We start from the raw sequence: 16,554 nt of genomic DNA, 5'->3' as shown, positions 1-16,554 counted from the left end.
ATTGATTGTGTTTTAATTGAGATAAAAGAGCAGACCTTTAAAGAATGCAGAGTCCAGTATCTTAATATTGATGGATTTGCTGATGCACCTGAATATAAGAGCAATTAATTTTTAAGTTAAGTTTATTGAGTTTTAAGTTGTTTGATAGCCAAGGCATGAAAGTTATGCTAACATTAAAAGTCTTTTTTAGAAATATTCTTTAAAGAATTACCAGTGCTTGCTGTTATCTTCTGCAGGCTTCATGAAACTGAATGAGTTGTACTAGCACTGATTATTCCCAAAGACAGTACTTCTAGAAGTGAAAGCTATTTGTATGCCACTAATTAAACTTCTCAGTGTGAAAGAATGGAAACAGCTGATGAGCCTTAGAAGGCAGAACATCTCAACAAACAACAGCCAGCAGTAAACAGGTTATCAGTGGAAGAAACATCATCGGATATTGCACAGCCCTCATCAGGGAATTTCTTTAGAAGTACTGTGTGGAGATTTCCAGATCACAGCCTGAACCAGTGTTTGAGTGGCAGGTGAGAAGATGTGGCTAACCCAGGGCATACAGGTGCAAGGAATGTCCCTGGGTGACTGGAAGGGGTAGATCCAGGCTTCACATCTCCTTACTCTCATTTAAAGGTTAGCAGCTGAGGGAGTTGGATCTCTATTTAGAGATCACCCTTTCTGGAGTCTTCACTGAACTTTGGAAAGGGTAAGCCACTTGTCTCTGCATTGTCTTCTGAACTGTATCTTGACAAATACCTTTACTAATGTGTTTGTGTGCTGGTAAAAGGCAGCATCGTTGCCTTCCCTTGCTCCACAACTATGTAACATGGAAATAAAAGCTCCCAAGTGAAAACACAGCTAGATTAAGTATACTAATTTGATAGTTCACTCATGTAGATAAAGAAAAGAGATATTAAAAATTCTATGACATTGGGTGAGATGCTCCTGGTTCATTTGTTGTTCCTTTATGTTGGCTTTGTAAATCTTATTTTAGTGTTTGACAGTTAAAAAACTTGTAATCAGATGTACTTATTAAGTGCTTTTGGTGTTTACAGTTTTCCTAAGCATATCACTATATAACCATTAATCATCAAATGCATACAGTGGACCCTCGGTATAGCTTTTAACATTCTTCTGATATAAACTCAGCTTTTTATCTGTATAATTGAAACATCTACATCAAGTCTATTTGCTCCTTCTTCCTAAGTCAATTTTAAGATCCAATAAGTTCTTCCTGTTCTTCAGGCCAATATCCCTCTGTCCCAAGTTTTAATGTGCCAAGTTTCTATACAAGAATAAAGAGTATTGTTTTCCCTTTAGGAAATTTATTTCTCTTCTTACAGTGAATTAGTTAAGAGAAATACTTTATTAAAGAAAAGTAATGAGTTCCAGGTGTGTACAAGAGGCTTACTATTTAATTTCTTTAGCTGTTGACCATGAGATGCTCTGTGCTGGAAACAGCTGGAGCTATTCCTTCTAAGCTCTGAAAAACGGTGCAGAAATGTAACTTGTTGTTGTATTAGTTTGTTATTTAAAGTTAATCATTATGATCAAAGATAGACTTATTTAGCAATTAATTTGGGAAAATATTAGTTTTCTACCTTTTGGATATATAGTGCTCTTTACCTAAACATTTTCAGCTAGGAAGTTATAATAGAGGTGTTATTATCAGGCAAGACATCTAGCCTCTTTACAACACAGTTACATAAATGCAACATGGGAACAAGTGGATAATAATATATAAATAATGCGTAATTTGACAAATATGTCTCTTGTATTTTCAAAGTATTAGTTTGGTCTGTTTCATGTTGTTTTCCCAATACAATATTCTTTCACATACTTTTAGATCAACAACTGTTTTTTCCAATATGGTCTGAACTTAAGCAGTTCATTCTTCTATGTTTCCAACTTTGAATTAGCTCTCAGCTGCACAGGGGTTATGCTGCACTGTCTCTTTTTTAGGACTGAGTAGACATTTGCAGAGAGGACAGTTTAAAGCAAGCTCTGATGAGTGTTTCTAAATTACTTACATCTCTGTGTTAAAGACTTCAACTTTTCCAAGTAAGGTGATGCAAAATCATAGTTATGTTTCCAATCAAAGAATTCAAAATAGGAAAAACATCCAGGTCCTGTGAGTATCTGGCATTAACTTCCATTATACTCTCATCTATATTAACATCCTTTTCAGATAGGACCACGATTACACCCATTGTAGTTTCGCTACTACTTTGTAGATAGATAATATTCAAAGGCTAACAGTCTGATCCAGAGTAGTTTGTCTCTGCAACAAAACTTTAAAAAATCCTTTTTTTTTTTTTTTTACTTTCATAAAGTTGGTTGTCTGCAGTAACCCAACCTCTCACTGTTCTGACTAAATAGTGTTATGATCCCTGTGTCATGTGGATAGCACATCAGATCCACCTGGAGACTTTAGAAGAGACTTATCCATTGGGATGCTTAAAGGATGTTTACACATATGTATATATGTATACAACAGCACAGACCACATTAATGATGCCATTTAAACCAGTACTGCAGGGGAAAGAGGAGGAGCAGGAAAGAGAGACACCCTTGCTTCCAATCTCTGTCTTCAGAATTGACATTCTTTCAATTATTTTTAATCCACGGATTATGGATTATCAAATGGAAATGCTGTTCCCATTTGATACTATTGTCATTTGTTATGTCATATAATAGAGTTTGCATTATATTACCAAAGTAGTTAAATAATGCTCTAGGAAAACATTCTCTAAGTAGTATTTTGTATTTCTGGAACCGGTATTCTGAAACAGTAAATAAGAATCACTGTTTGTTTTTAAAAAGGTGATTTCAGCTCATCTGACTATATTCTCTCAGAAAATACTTCTTTATATCCCAAAGGAGGGGAAGGATCTCATTAGCTTGTATTATACCAGTTACAGTTCACAGCCGTTCTATCCCACAGTTCAGTTAAAAAAGAAATACAAGAAGTTCTATGTACAGTGCTGAAATAAGAGAATTATTAATGTATTGATGCCATGGCCACAAAGATTTCTCAAAAAACTTGTGGTTTACAAGCTGGATGTGAGGTATGATAACCAACAGTGCAAATAACTGAGCCAGATCAAAAGGCACAAGCAGTGTACATGGCTAAGAGCTAGACAGAGGACTACTCTTCACAAATTAGACAGGTAGTTTCTGTTCTTGTCTTGGTTTTGCTAGAGGAGCTTGGACAATAACAGCTTCTGTGTATGTATTAGTTTTCTCCCCATGTCAAGGGTTTTTGCTGTGGTAAACAGACAGCATTCCTTAATAATTCGCAAGGTAAGCAATAAAAATGCACTCAGATATACCTGCAATGCCAAGCAAGGAATTAATCTGAAGTGTTTACTGTGCTGGACTGTGTCTCCAAATGAGTCACGCATGTCCCCCAGCCCTACTCACCAGCCACAAGACAGGACCTACTCCATACTATAATAATCAGTGATACAGCTACCTGCCAACAGAATCAACTCCTAGGGGCATCAGAAATTAAGATTGCAAAGCTGCATCCCATATCCACTAAACAAGGCTCTGCTGAAGGTTATATTCTAGATGTACAATATATTAAAATAACACAGACAATTTCAGGAAAAAAAAAATAATCTTCTGTATGTTGCCCTTTCAACTACTGTTGTATCATCTATTTGCCTGTCTTTAATTTCATTGTTTGCAATCTCCAGTTGTTTATTGAATAGCTATGTTATAAAATTTTCAACCTGTGGATTGCTTATAAATGGCTGATTGGAACAATTTCAGCTTAAATAGGTTTTGTTCTCATGAATATTCAATCATCTGGTTCTTGACATCAAATTGTTTTCTTTCCCTGTTTGGGTGACATAATCATTTGAAATGGTTCTGTTTTCTGTCGTATGCAGTGCTGTTTTACTCAAAAATCTTGGGTCTGTGCCGAAAAACACATTTTCTTGAATAAATTTTCCTGCATAAATAAGGGATGGAGGGGCAATAATTAGAATGCCCATATAAACAGTCAAACCCAGACTGTACTGGGAAGGCAATGAAATTTCTCCCTTGCCGCACCCTGTGAATTGATCTAATGGGAATTACTATGCTACTCAGTTAATGGAAAAGGTTACAGTATGATTCAAGACCTTCCTCAGAAATAACCATGCACAGCCTTTGAGAAAAGGATCTCTTCTTCCTGCAGTGCACACATAGGGTTATTTACTTCCCATTCATTCCAAACATGTATGGGTCCCACTTAAAACTGACAACATCTGCAATAATCACAATGGAAAACACAGGGAGATGTCCAGTTCAGACCCATCACGTTGTATACAAAGCACAGGCTGTTTTTCTCAGTAGCTCACTTAACATTCATCCTTTGACTATCATTTTATTTTTACCTTGGTCTTGAGAAGTCCTGTTATGAGTCTATGCTGTCTGCTCCTCTTGCTACTTTCAATTACATGGAATTGTCCGCAAACTTCATGACTTTCACAAGTGTTCATCTCTAACCAAGACATTCATTTATTCATCTTTCAGCCAACTATTAATCCTTGCTAAGATCCTTCCTCATGTCCCACAGATGCATTAAAAGCCCTTAACGAGAAGGGTTGCCTTATTATTTTAGAAGGTTTTCCTATTTTACTTTAGCAGACTGGTTTATCCTATTGATATGCTTGCTGGCACCTTGCAAGGACTCCAAGAAACCCTAGACAGACAAGACCTCTGTCACCAGAGCTCTGCTGAACACCACAGAGCAGGCTACCACAAAGATCCTCGTCACCTTTTTAAGAAATGAAGCAAGTTCAATACTATTTCTATAAGAAAAAAAAGTCTGGCTGGTAATTTACTTGTAGAGAGTTTAAAAGGTTTTCAGTGTTTAATGTGAACTTGTGCTAACCGTTAAGTCAAACTGACACATAGATTTCTTTTTAAGGAGGCAACGTAATCCATTCATTTTCACCCATCTTACAGGATTTTATTAAGTGTCTAGCTTATTCAGTGATTGTTGGACTCTTTTGTTAGTGATATCCAATATCATAATTAGACTTAATTAGTTTTCAAGGTAACCAGTGACTGTTCTGTGTAATGTTGACCTCAAAAACGTATATTTCTACACCCTATCATAACAACTAATATAGCTAAGTACTTCTGCAAATCATAACCTGTATTTCATAATGAAGTCACTCGGAAAGATTTTGACCTTCAATAACCATGTCAAGTATGGCTATACAACTAAGCTGAAGGGAAAGACCTAACTGATCACAAAAAGGATAGATAATTCAAAGCAGGAAAAAATTAACAGACAGTTACAGATCCTTCTTAAAAAAGGACATAAAGGTAAACTTGGTTCTGTTATTTCCTAACAGAGAACTCACTGCAAAGGTAACTTCCAGTGGAATGGCTAAACAATATTAAATTGTCTTTATCTAGCACAATCTTCCTCAAAGCTATCTATACATGCTGATGGATAGCATACTTCATAGAATTATAGAATCACAGAATAGTCTGAGTTGAAAAGGACCACAATGACCATCTGGTTTCAATCCCCTGCTATGTGCAGGGTCACCAACCAGCAGACCAGGCTGCCCAGAGCCACATCCAGCCTGGCCTTGAATGCCTGCAGGGATGGGGCATCCACAGCCTCCTTGGGCAACCTGTTCCAGTGCCTCACCACCCTCTGTGTGAAAAACTTCCTCCTAATATCTAACCTAAATCTCTCCTGTCTCAGTTTAAAACCATTCCCCTTTGTCCTATCACTATCTACCCTCGTAAACAGCTGTTCCCCTTCCTGTTTATATATGCTCCCTTCAATATTTCCTCTCCTTTGCAGTGTAGAAAATTTCCTCTATGCTTAATCTTCTGAGCAGATTTGTCAACATCTTACCTTTCCTCAGTTGCTCTTCACAGTCTTAAAAATACTGCAGTAAAGCTCTCCAAGGAGTCTTACCTAAATTGAGGTCATTTATTCTCTAGAAAGAATTCATACTGCCATGGACAACCTGAAATGTATGGATATTTGCTTCCTGTCAAAACAAATCAGAGAAAGCACAATTGTGTCTTTTTTAACTAGACTGCAAAAGTTTTGATATATTCAGAATTCACTGATTTCAGCAGCAGTGCAACTGCCATGACAGTTGAGACATTTTGCTGGAGTATCAAGACATTAAGAAGCAAAAATTATATACTGCGAGTGTGAAAATATTTTGTAAGCATGGGAAAACAAGTATATTCCCTCCACACAGAGAAAGTTTTTTACTACAAGAGAAGTAACAACCACCGGTCTTTTTCAGTATGGCTCCTAGAAACATTCCAGGGATGCACGAGATAGATTTGGACATACACTAGCTTTATGGTCACACCAGGAAGGGTTCAATACTCTAACAGATATCACTGTGAATGTCACCAGACATCTCATCACTGCTCTATTGGTTGAAACATTATTGAAAGGAAAGAACTGTTCACTATTCACTGGCAAATGTGTCTTTTAATGATAATGCTTTTTTCTCTCCCAGTTTTGCATAGTATCTTGTGATTTCATGGTAACCACGGCAACCATTCATTTTTGTTCTGCATAAAAAGAGTGCTGTAAATCTATTCAACCTGTTGGCATATAAATTAAGGCTGCCTGCCTTAACTGGTACGCTAGCACTGAGTTCTCCCACTTAGCTTTAAACTGACATGTTCACTACTGATGAAGAAAGTGCCTGTTTCTGCTGGGGTGAAAAAAAAGTTTGTCCTGAGTGGGTAGAAAAGGTCAGTGCACAAAATACAGGTGCTGATGACTACCACTGACAACTGAGTCAGTCAGGGTGAGCAAAGAAAATACTGGAGTTACCTTTGAAAAAAACAATGCTTCAATACCAAGAGGAAAGAAGGGGAGAGTGGTGAGGGGGAAGTGAAGAAGGATTAGAGGTGAAAATATAGCTGAAATTTTCCTGCCTCATACAGAAAGCAATCTAACTCATTTTGCCCACTCCACATAGGCGATAGTGTACAGCATCTTTGATGCAGCACACAGAAGTCCCTCGTGGCTCACTGCCATGCTGCCTATTTTCCAGCTAGTGTACCCCTTACAAAACACGAGCTAGTACCTAATCCTTCCTAAATAAAGTCCCTAAACCTTATTAATACATTTACAGGACAATGTAATTGAAACATAATTCAGTAGATCAAAGCATCTCACCAACATATTTCTCACTTATCACACTCCAGTCTGTTTCTCCTCTTCTGCTGCTGTGTGGTCTTTTTCCTTTTTTAGCAAAAAATAACTATACTCCTGTGCGATGGCAGCTGTCTCATTTCCAATGTACCTGAAATTTCAAATACATTCCGAGTTATTCAGGCCTTAGTCTGGTCTCCCATCAGTACGGTACAGGATCAAAGAATAATTCAAGTTGGAAGGGATTTAAGGAAGTCCTTTAGTCCAACCTGACACTCAGAGCTCAGGGTCAAAATTGATTTCAGACCAGCTTGCTCAATCTAATTTCAGCAGAGTTGTCCTTGAGAAGCCTGGGTGTAGATGAAAGAAAAAATAGCCTGCAGCAAAAGTAATAATGTGATGATTTGATGAAGGGCATCACAAACAAATATTATCATAATAGTCATAATTCATTTTAATCCAAACAATAGCTGATCTTGAAACATTATCCCTAGAATTTCCTTTTGAATTCCCTACTCAACCTTAATGCCAAACTTCATGACATTGGTTCTCCAGACAAATTTCATTGTATAAAAGCTTCATGAATTGAAACCTGGAAAATTTATACCCTTTGATCTTTTCAAGCCATTATTATACCATTATCTTCCCAAGCATTAATTAATAATAAATGCTTAATTCATCATGAAGCAAAGCTAAGCATATTTTTTCAATCCCCTCAGCTCTATGATCCCAGTTCTATTAGAGAAGCTTAGTCCTAGCACATCTTCGTTTCCAGATGCATAAGTCTATTAACAACAGATTTGATGCAGCAGCACATTTTAGTATTAATACTTTTCTGCTCAAACTGAAGTATGTGCTTTTTTCCCCTTTTACAGTACTATTTTTAAATTTGAAAACCAAAACAAGCATTGGTATTTTAAGCAAAATTATTTCAACGTAATATGTCAAAATACTTCATCACAAATTCTAGCAGCGATTTCACTTGTTAGAGATGACCCTGGCCATTGTGTGATTAATACAGTACATCACCCTGATGTCAGGCTGAGGCTCCGGAATACTGAAATCATTACTTTCTGAGTTTCAGACTGCAGTATAATTGTTCACTGGAGATGCATTTTTAATAGGCTGGTGAATGGTAAATAACGCCTAAGTGAATTGTAGGAAGACCACTGATGGATTAAAGTCAGTTTTGACAGATCTGCCAGCCTATGCACCAGCTTCTCAGGAAGAACTTTGGCTTGCACAGACTTACTTCAGAGCTAGAAATTGCTGCTCCAGTGATTCTGTCTCAAATCAGACAAAGCTAAATGGAGATAATATCAAATCAAATGTAGCATCCCTTGCTCTGGTTCACAGGAAAATGTCAAAGCGAGCAGAATTTTGTCTGGCAAGAATCTACATGAAATGGGGGCTAAAACCTCTCCTCTTCAGTGAGGCACAGAGTGATTCAGAAACTGATAAAATGTACTTTCCACTCCCAGGAATTCATCAGAAGAGGAAAAGCAAAGGCAGGAGTGAGCACAAGGAAATTTCAAAAAAACATAAGACTCCTACACACAGGAAGGAATCTTGTTTCCTACTCCCACAGATCAAAATGCCTAACCTTAACACCCTTCCCAAAACTGTCTTTTAGGGTTTGCCCTCTCTACTCTCTCCACAGGAAAAACTGCTCTGCGAGAATCCAGGCACTCTGAACATGCAATGCATCCTCTGTGTGCGTGTCCAGAAATCCAACCTTGAAACTCTCTCCTGTTTCTGAGAATGGGTTTTTTCACACGAGCTCCAGTGACAGCTGAAGACTGGGATTAATGCCTGAGACCTTCATTTCTATATTTGGTAGCAGAAAGAGGAGTGCTGCAATCTATCGGATTACTTTGTGGAACCAAAGTTTTTCACGTCAAAAGTATGAGCATCCTCCTCCTTGAAATGGGAAAAGCCACTCTCCACCGTGTATTTTTTACAGAATCAGTCAAATTGTTCACTGGAACTCATGCTCATGCATAATTTATGCACAGGATTTATAAGGTTATTTGAAAGTTTCTCTGATGGTGATCAGCAGCACAGGTAGAACACGTTCCCTACGCACCACACAAGCTATGCTAAACTCAAATATCAGTTCTTTCCTTATTTAGAACAAATTAAGTAAACAGGAGCCAAATGTGGCAAAGTTATCTGTACCATAAGTCAAGTTGTGCTTGTGTGTATGTAAAGGCTGCTGCATTTGGAAAAACAAGATATAAAAGGACTCATCTTGGTTACAACAGAGGAAGACATGATCCAAACCCTAAAAACCAACAGAAATTCAAGAATAAAGCAGGAATCTAGTTAATAGTTGGGGCGGGGAGGAGACCCCTAGAAGGTAGAATTAGGCAGACCGAAAATAATTTTAAGTTTCAAAGCTGAAAACTGCAAGCGCACGATGAATCAATTAGACACAGTATCAATTTAATTTTCTAATTTTATCCACTTAGGACATTGGATTTACATATTTTATTCAATACGTTTCCTTCTCAATCTAGATTTCTCTTCTGGATCTGACTTTACATCACAATAAATAAATGCAGCAAGCACGTTTGGATCTACAGGATTGCTATCTAAATACATCCCAGTTAACATTAGCAAAGATTAGATGAAGCATTGCCTTTAGCACATTCTGACAACTACCAGTTGGACATACAATTCAGGGGGAGAAGAGCTGAAGCTAAACAGCATGAAATCAGAAAAGAAAAGCCCAAACCACAAGATCTATCACTGACTCATCTCTCAGTAATAATGTTCCAAGATGTGCTGCATCAGTACATGATTGGATCAGTCATTTTGTTATGCAGAACACAGTAAAGATCTATAGGTCACAAATAAGAGTGTTTGCTTTATATTTTCTTGAGAGGTGAAACTTCTTAACTGAATCTTACACTTAATCATTTCTAAATCCCAGGGTATATCTGCTGATCGCTGTTTTGATTTAAAATGAAATTCATTTTCTGGTTTGCTGCATGACTTTTATTTCAGACTTGACTTAGAGATTTATGAACAGGATATAGCTTTTCTTGCTGAACACTTCAACAATCTTGGTCCCTGCAGTGATTTCCACATTTCTGCAAGTGGGAAGAAACACTCACCACCGCAAAATGATATGACATTCCTACTTCAGAAGTCAAAACAAATTTTTTGAAGGCTGAAGTATTGAGTTGCAAGAGGGACAGAAAGCCAAGGGGATCTAGCCCTCACAGTATTCTGAAAAGCCAATGCCAGTTTTCAATTCATTGCTTCTTAATTAGGAAACTGAAAGAATCTGGGTACACAATGAATCAACGTCTGTACAGAAACAGGGGGAGAGGAAGATTATTGATTGAACTCATAGCTTCTCCTGTAGCCACTGACATTGAAATTTGACTTTGACTCAGAATAAAATTATTTCTGCTGAAGATAGCTGCTCTATGTTGCAAAATTTACCGTGAAGGGCACTATTTATAGCAAACAGACCATAAGTTTCTGAAGACAGAATTAAACAAACCACAATACACCAGTATGACCCCCTGCCACATGGCATCACTGCAATTGCACTTCATCAAGTTAAGCAGTGCTGACAACTTGTACTTCCAAACAGTCTGGTACCTTGACTTGTAATGCCCTACCCAGCACCAGGTCCAAATACTGTAGATCTGCTGCAGCAACCTATATATAGAGAGAGAGAAAGATATGATGTGAAAAGGTAAAATACAGATGCTCCAATTTTAAATTGCAAGGATGAGAACTCCCATTTGGCTGCCTGCTTAACATTGGAGATTTTACTTACACTCTGTTTACTTACACTCTTTTCTTTAGTGTCAATAGCAATTCTCATGGGAGAATACCACAAATCTAACCCTGCTCAGGTATTTGAGTGTCTTTCTAGTGGAACTCCTAAATAAATAAAGCACGTACTATATGTGGAATGTAAATACATTTAATACACATTGAACTTTAGAAGTTATGTAGGCATTTGGAGAACAATAAATTGCAGTGACTGTAAAGCCGTAGTACTTTTAAAAATTGAATTTGTTGCCTGAGTAATAAGGACGGGGTGTAAAGGGTTTTTGTTTGGTCGATTAGTTTTGTGTTTTGGTATGTGGTGCCTGAAATCAGAAAGGGAATCAAGTAACTCAGTTCTCTCTGAAATAACACACTAGCAATCTATCAAGAAGTCAGATACTTTAATGAATATTATCCTCATTTTAACTTATCAGCTGAAAATTTTACTTCCTTTACAGTTCTGGTTTGCAAAACACCTCCCAAAAAATTAATTTCAAGCAACTTACTTTATTCTAGCATGCTCTACCTGACTACTTGGCATTGCTCATATACTCAATTTCCAGAGCATTTCACTTCAGAATGAGATGAACAGAAGCGTGACTCCTGTACATTTAAGAGCACTGAACCACTTGGCACTTCCTTAATCACAAAGCACAATCACTGTTCTGGACACATCTTTTGTATTTGTTTCATCTGGCTCACAGTTTAGGAAATCCCTTTTTTTTTTTTTTTTCCCCCTCCACAAAACAGAACAAAAAATAAACAAAAAACATAATAGAAAATATCATTTATTCAGTGTTTTGTGTCTTTGAATATTGTATAGCCATTAATCTTCACAAAATTATTTACAGCTAGAAACTGTGCATTTCCAGCACTTGATTTAAATTTGGAGAAAATAGCTCTATCAATACTAGGTACACACATGCCTCCAGATATCCACAACTTTTAAAGTGTCTGCTTCATATTAGCCTCTTTCTACTGCACAGCACTGAGACACAACATCTAGAATTCGAATCATTTTAAATTAGGAATGAACTTAGTCTGGGCTGCCTGTTAAAAATGGGTTAGAAATGGACACTCCAGAAGGCAGCCCACATCTTCAATTCAGTGAGTTGTATTTTAGAATGTCTATCACCTCTGCTGATTTTAGTAGAAAACTCAGGTAACTTAGGTATTTAGGTTACGTTTTTAAGATCTCAGTGGATGAATCAAAGACTACGGTGGTACAAAAGCAGAAATCTTCAGTGACAGGAGGAAAACTGTTAACAAAACTTGAAATCTATGGACAGAGCAGAATCCAGACTGCTCATGGAGCTAGTTGGGAAGGTCAACTGGGAAACCATTTTTGAAAGCATCAGGTCTAGCACTGACGGTCCCGTTTGAAGTACCACCTCTTATGGGCTCAGGAAGAGGTAATTCTGAAATGTCAGAAGTCATGCAGGTGGGGCAACAGGTTTATTTGGTTGAGCAGAGATCTTCTAGAGCTCAGGTAGAAAAAGAAAGAATCTCAACTTCTGTTAGATCTGATATTCTGCCTGCATTGTATTCACAAGCAAATTTAATGACTAGTTGTTTCGGGCAGGAATTTGTCATTTCAAAAATCTCAACACGTATATATACATATAAGCACATATCACACACAAGCTATACTAAGTTCCATTAAGCTAAAATTTGAGGTGATTTTTTTTTTTAATTATTATTAATTATTTTTACATTTTTAAATTATTATTTTCAGGAGCTGGTGGTACAAATGTAAAGCTCTGCACACCTCAACAGTTCCTCCAGGAACTGTTCCTCTTAGATGCCCATATTATGCCTAGCACAAAGAGACTGAGAGCCCACCTGTGGCTCCTACCTGCTCCTGGAATACAACTACACAACTCCATAGCGACTACAACAGTGATCACACAACACCCTTTCACCACACTAAGAGTGCACTTTTTATTCAATAGGATTTAATGAGTTCTGGAGCTTTGTTGCTGGCTCCATTGTAAAGAATAAGCTGCTTTTTGCATGAAACAGAATTCCATCTCCTTGCGGTGCATTGAGGCATTTTTAATCTACTTTTACAATATTTAATATGTCTTAATAAAAAATGGGCACTCTGTGTTAATTAGATTTAATTTGGAAATGGATCCTTTAAGACATTTCTCAAATAATATTGCAGTTATTCTAGATAACCTAGATGCAAAAATTTCAGTTCTCTCTGGTATGAGGAAAAATGAACCCCAGAGCAACAGACTGGCAGTTAAATATGCAGGCTTTTGACAATCTAACAAAAGAAAAAGTGTTTTAAAAATTACCAAGACTCTTATGATCATCTTAACAGTCAGTGGTTACAAGCTACTAGTGCTTTAATTTGGTGCAGAAAAGGTAAACCTGAGTTAAAATTACATAAAACACAGGTTTTCAGAAGTTAGGATTCAGGCAGTTCTCTTCTCTGATAAAAGATTATTGATGGAACTGTTGAAACTAGAAAATACCAAGGATTTGTTTCTGATACTGATTAATGCTTCCAGTTCAACACGATTTCTTTCATACTTAAGATCCTTTCTGTTAAGAATCACTAGAATAATTTCAACTGCTTACATGTTAGTTTACTCTGATTTTCTACCAGTGCTTTTTTTTTTTCTTTTTTTTTTTTAATATCTTTCTTCTTTCTTTGGAACTGAAGACTCAGGGAATACTTACCAAGGTTATTTACTGTCTTTATTTGTCTATTCCTCATTACTATAGGGTAGGATGCCTTCAGTTCTGTTTCTTCCAATCGAGACGAATGTGAAGTTATCTCCACGTTGAAAATGGACCAATGCTTTGTGAGTTTCTGCTAGGGAGATAACTGTATTCCCTCTGCCTACTGAGACCAAAGCCTTCAGTTTGGAAGAACAGCAGCAAAAGGAATCATTAAACATAAATATTTCTTTGCTTGAGCTACTCTTTCTATCAGATGTAGTCTTCAGAGATGGTGAGAAGCAACAGGTAACAGAGTGTGCACGAGGAACAAGACAAAGTGAAGACAAAGGAAGTCCTTTATGCATTCCAACATCCTCACGTTTCCCTGGTGAGGCTAAAAAGAAGCTTAACTGAGGGGTTATCATGTTTGTTTTGTACAGCTCTTGAACAGAAGAAAACAGACAACCCAGTAAAGTTCAGACATATCTGATATGCAGATTATTAGACACATCACGTGTTAGTATTTTCCTTATTTTGCATTAACTGCAGTTACATCCTTCACTTAAAAAGAAATCAAGTGAAAAGAAGATGATTCCCAGTAGAGACTTTTTTTTCATTCAAATTGCCTGTAAGAAGTCCATGTAATTTAATTCAGAAAACTACTGGACAAGGAATACAGCATATGTTTTTTCAGGTGAACCAAAAAAAAAAAAAAAAAAAAAAGAAGTGACAAGAAGAATGTATTCACTATCACCACAGTGAAGTTATTAGAAACCCACACCCTCCTTCCCCACTTTCATTATCACTATAATAACACGTTTTTGTTTCTGCTTAGTGATACGGAGGTTATAAACACCCAACAATTTCCATTGAGATATCCATCTGAGATCCATGGGCACAGGAACATCAGAGTTCACTCGTGTTTCTGAGTCTCAAAGGTGCTGTTTCTAATACTGATGAATCAGTAAAGTTTACATTAACCATCAATTCTCCAGCTGTTTACTGGCACCATCAAACTACACTGGCGTCAGGAATGCTCTGATAGGCAGCAGTTCATGCGGAACTCTCAGGTGAGAAATCCTTACCCAGGCCTGCCATTTGTTTTCAAGTTCTGTTTGCTGATATGTAAACCAAATCCTGTATTCTGAGTGCCAAGGAAATTCTTTTAATGAAGAGTGAAAGTATTTCCTTTCCAAGTACTTTAATTGCAGCTTTCTTTCAATTAAATTCTGTCTTCTCTTACGGAAAATGTATTAAAATAGTAGGTTATTATCAGGAATAACCATTAGATTAGGGAGATATAGCAATGAGCTTTCCTTTGCTTTCTTTCTCTGCTCATCATAGGGAAAGAAAAATACTGTTTGGACAGGGCATATCTATTATTCTGCCATAAAACAGAGTACCTCACACTGCATCAGCTACTGTCTCTGAATTTCAGTAGAGGACAGACATATGGGAAGCAAAGTAGAATAAAAATCATACACTCTAACTATTCCACTCAAGGATTCAATATGAACACCAATCTGTTGTACAACTCTTTCTATTAGGGTTGATATGCTTGGACTGTACGTGGCATTTAGTGCCATTTCAGATTGTTTGGGACTTCTAGGTTGGCCTCCAGTTGTTGTTCAAGAAGAACACGGTTCTTCTGTCGGTCTTGTGTCAAATATGCCAGTTCTGCACAAAAGTTTTGAATACACTGATGACATCTGAGATATCCCTGGAAGTTGTCACATCCCCCAGATAATTGCAGACGAGTGTCAAATTCTGTGGTACCATGATGTGACAGACCAATATTACACTCCTGGCCTATATAGCAATGTGACCCAAATGGATCTAAATAATCTGCCCATGAAAGCCTAGAATTATTAATTGCTCAAACAGTTAATTGTTCTGTTATTTATAATAATAATAATATATATATAATAATATATAATATAATAATAAATAATAAAAGGAATAAATGAAACTGACTTACTCCTCATGCTGAATTCTTTGAGTAAAAACTATTAAAAAAACTATAAAAACTATTCTGTGTTGCCTTAGGCAAGTCTGATGAAGTCTTCACAGGAGTCTTCAAACGCTCAAAATACAGCAATAAGATTCAAGCAATAATTAAATATAATTTACTAAATAATAATAATAAATAAATAAATAAAAACATTGCCTATTTTAGCAACTCAAAACCAGTACAAAATCAATATTGTCCATGCTGTGGAACTTCATGACACTTATAAATTAATAGTTTTATTAGGGAACTGGACTTGGATTTTAAGCCACAAGGGTGCAGACGATGTCAGATAGAAATGATAAAACTCTAAGGTCTCACCAGTGCTCTGAAATTAATGCATCTCTCTCACATGTAATATTCATAGTATGAAGCCTTTTTTTCCTAACACCATTAAAAAAAAGAGAAAGAGAGAGAGCAATGACCCAGCCTCCTGCTGGCATCTTGTTGTTGACACTAACTCAGGATATCATTAGCTACCACAAAGAAAACACATTGCTTTGTCTGCAGTTCCTCTGTCAGCACAGACCCTGGGTTTCTCTATAACTCAGTGACTTTTTTCCACAGGCTTCTGGAAAAAGGTCATTCCCAAAGCAGGGAATTTGCCTAAATTTCAACTATTTTGTGTAGATTTGGAATATGCTCACTTTTCCCTTTTGCGAAGAGTTTTGAAATCTACCAGTCATAAAATAACACTTTCAAAGGGTTTTCTCCTTTCAGAAATGCTGAAGGTGGTCGGCCCCAACAGAAACCATGCAACAGCTTTCACAGAGTCAGCCTTGTACACCTATTTTTAACATCTGAATTTTCTTTATTAACACAAAAATTTCCAAGTATCTACCAACAGACCACGTATATTGTTTAGTTGCAATACTTGAAAAAGACTAGCTTAATCTTGATCAACCTTTTATCTTTAACAAAATACTGATTCTGTGCAGCT

The sequence above is a fragment of the Phasianus colchicus genome, chromosome 4, assembly GCF_987193195.1.
Source record: "Phasianus colchicus chromosome 4, bPhaCol1.hap1.1, whole genome shotgun sequence".
NCBI classification, from domain to species: domain Eukaryota; kingdom Metazoa; phylum Chordata; class Aves; order Galliformes; family Phasianidae; genus Phasianus; species Phasianus colchicus.
Note: the sequence above shows the minus strand (reverse complement) of the source record.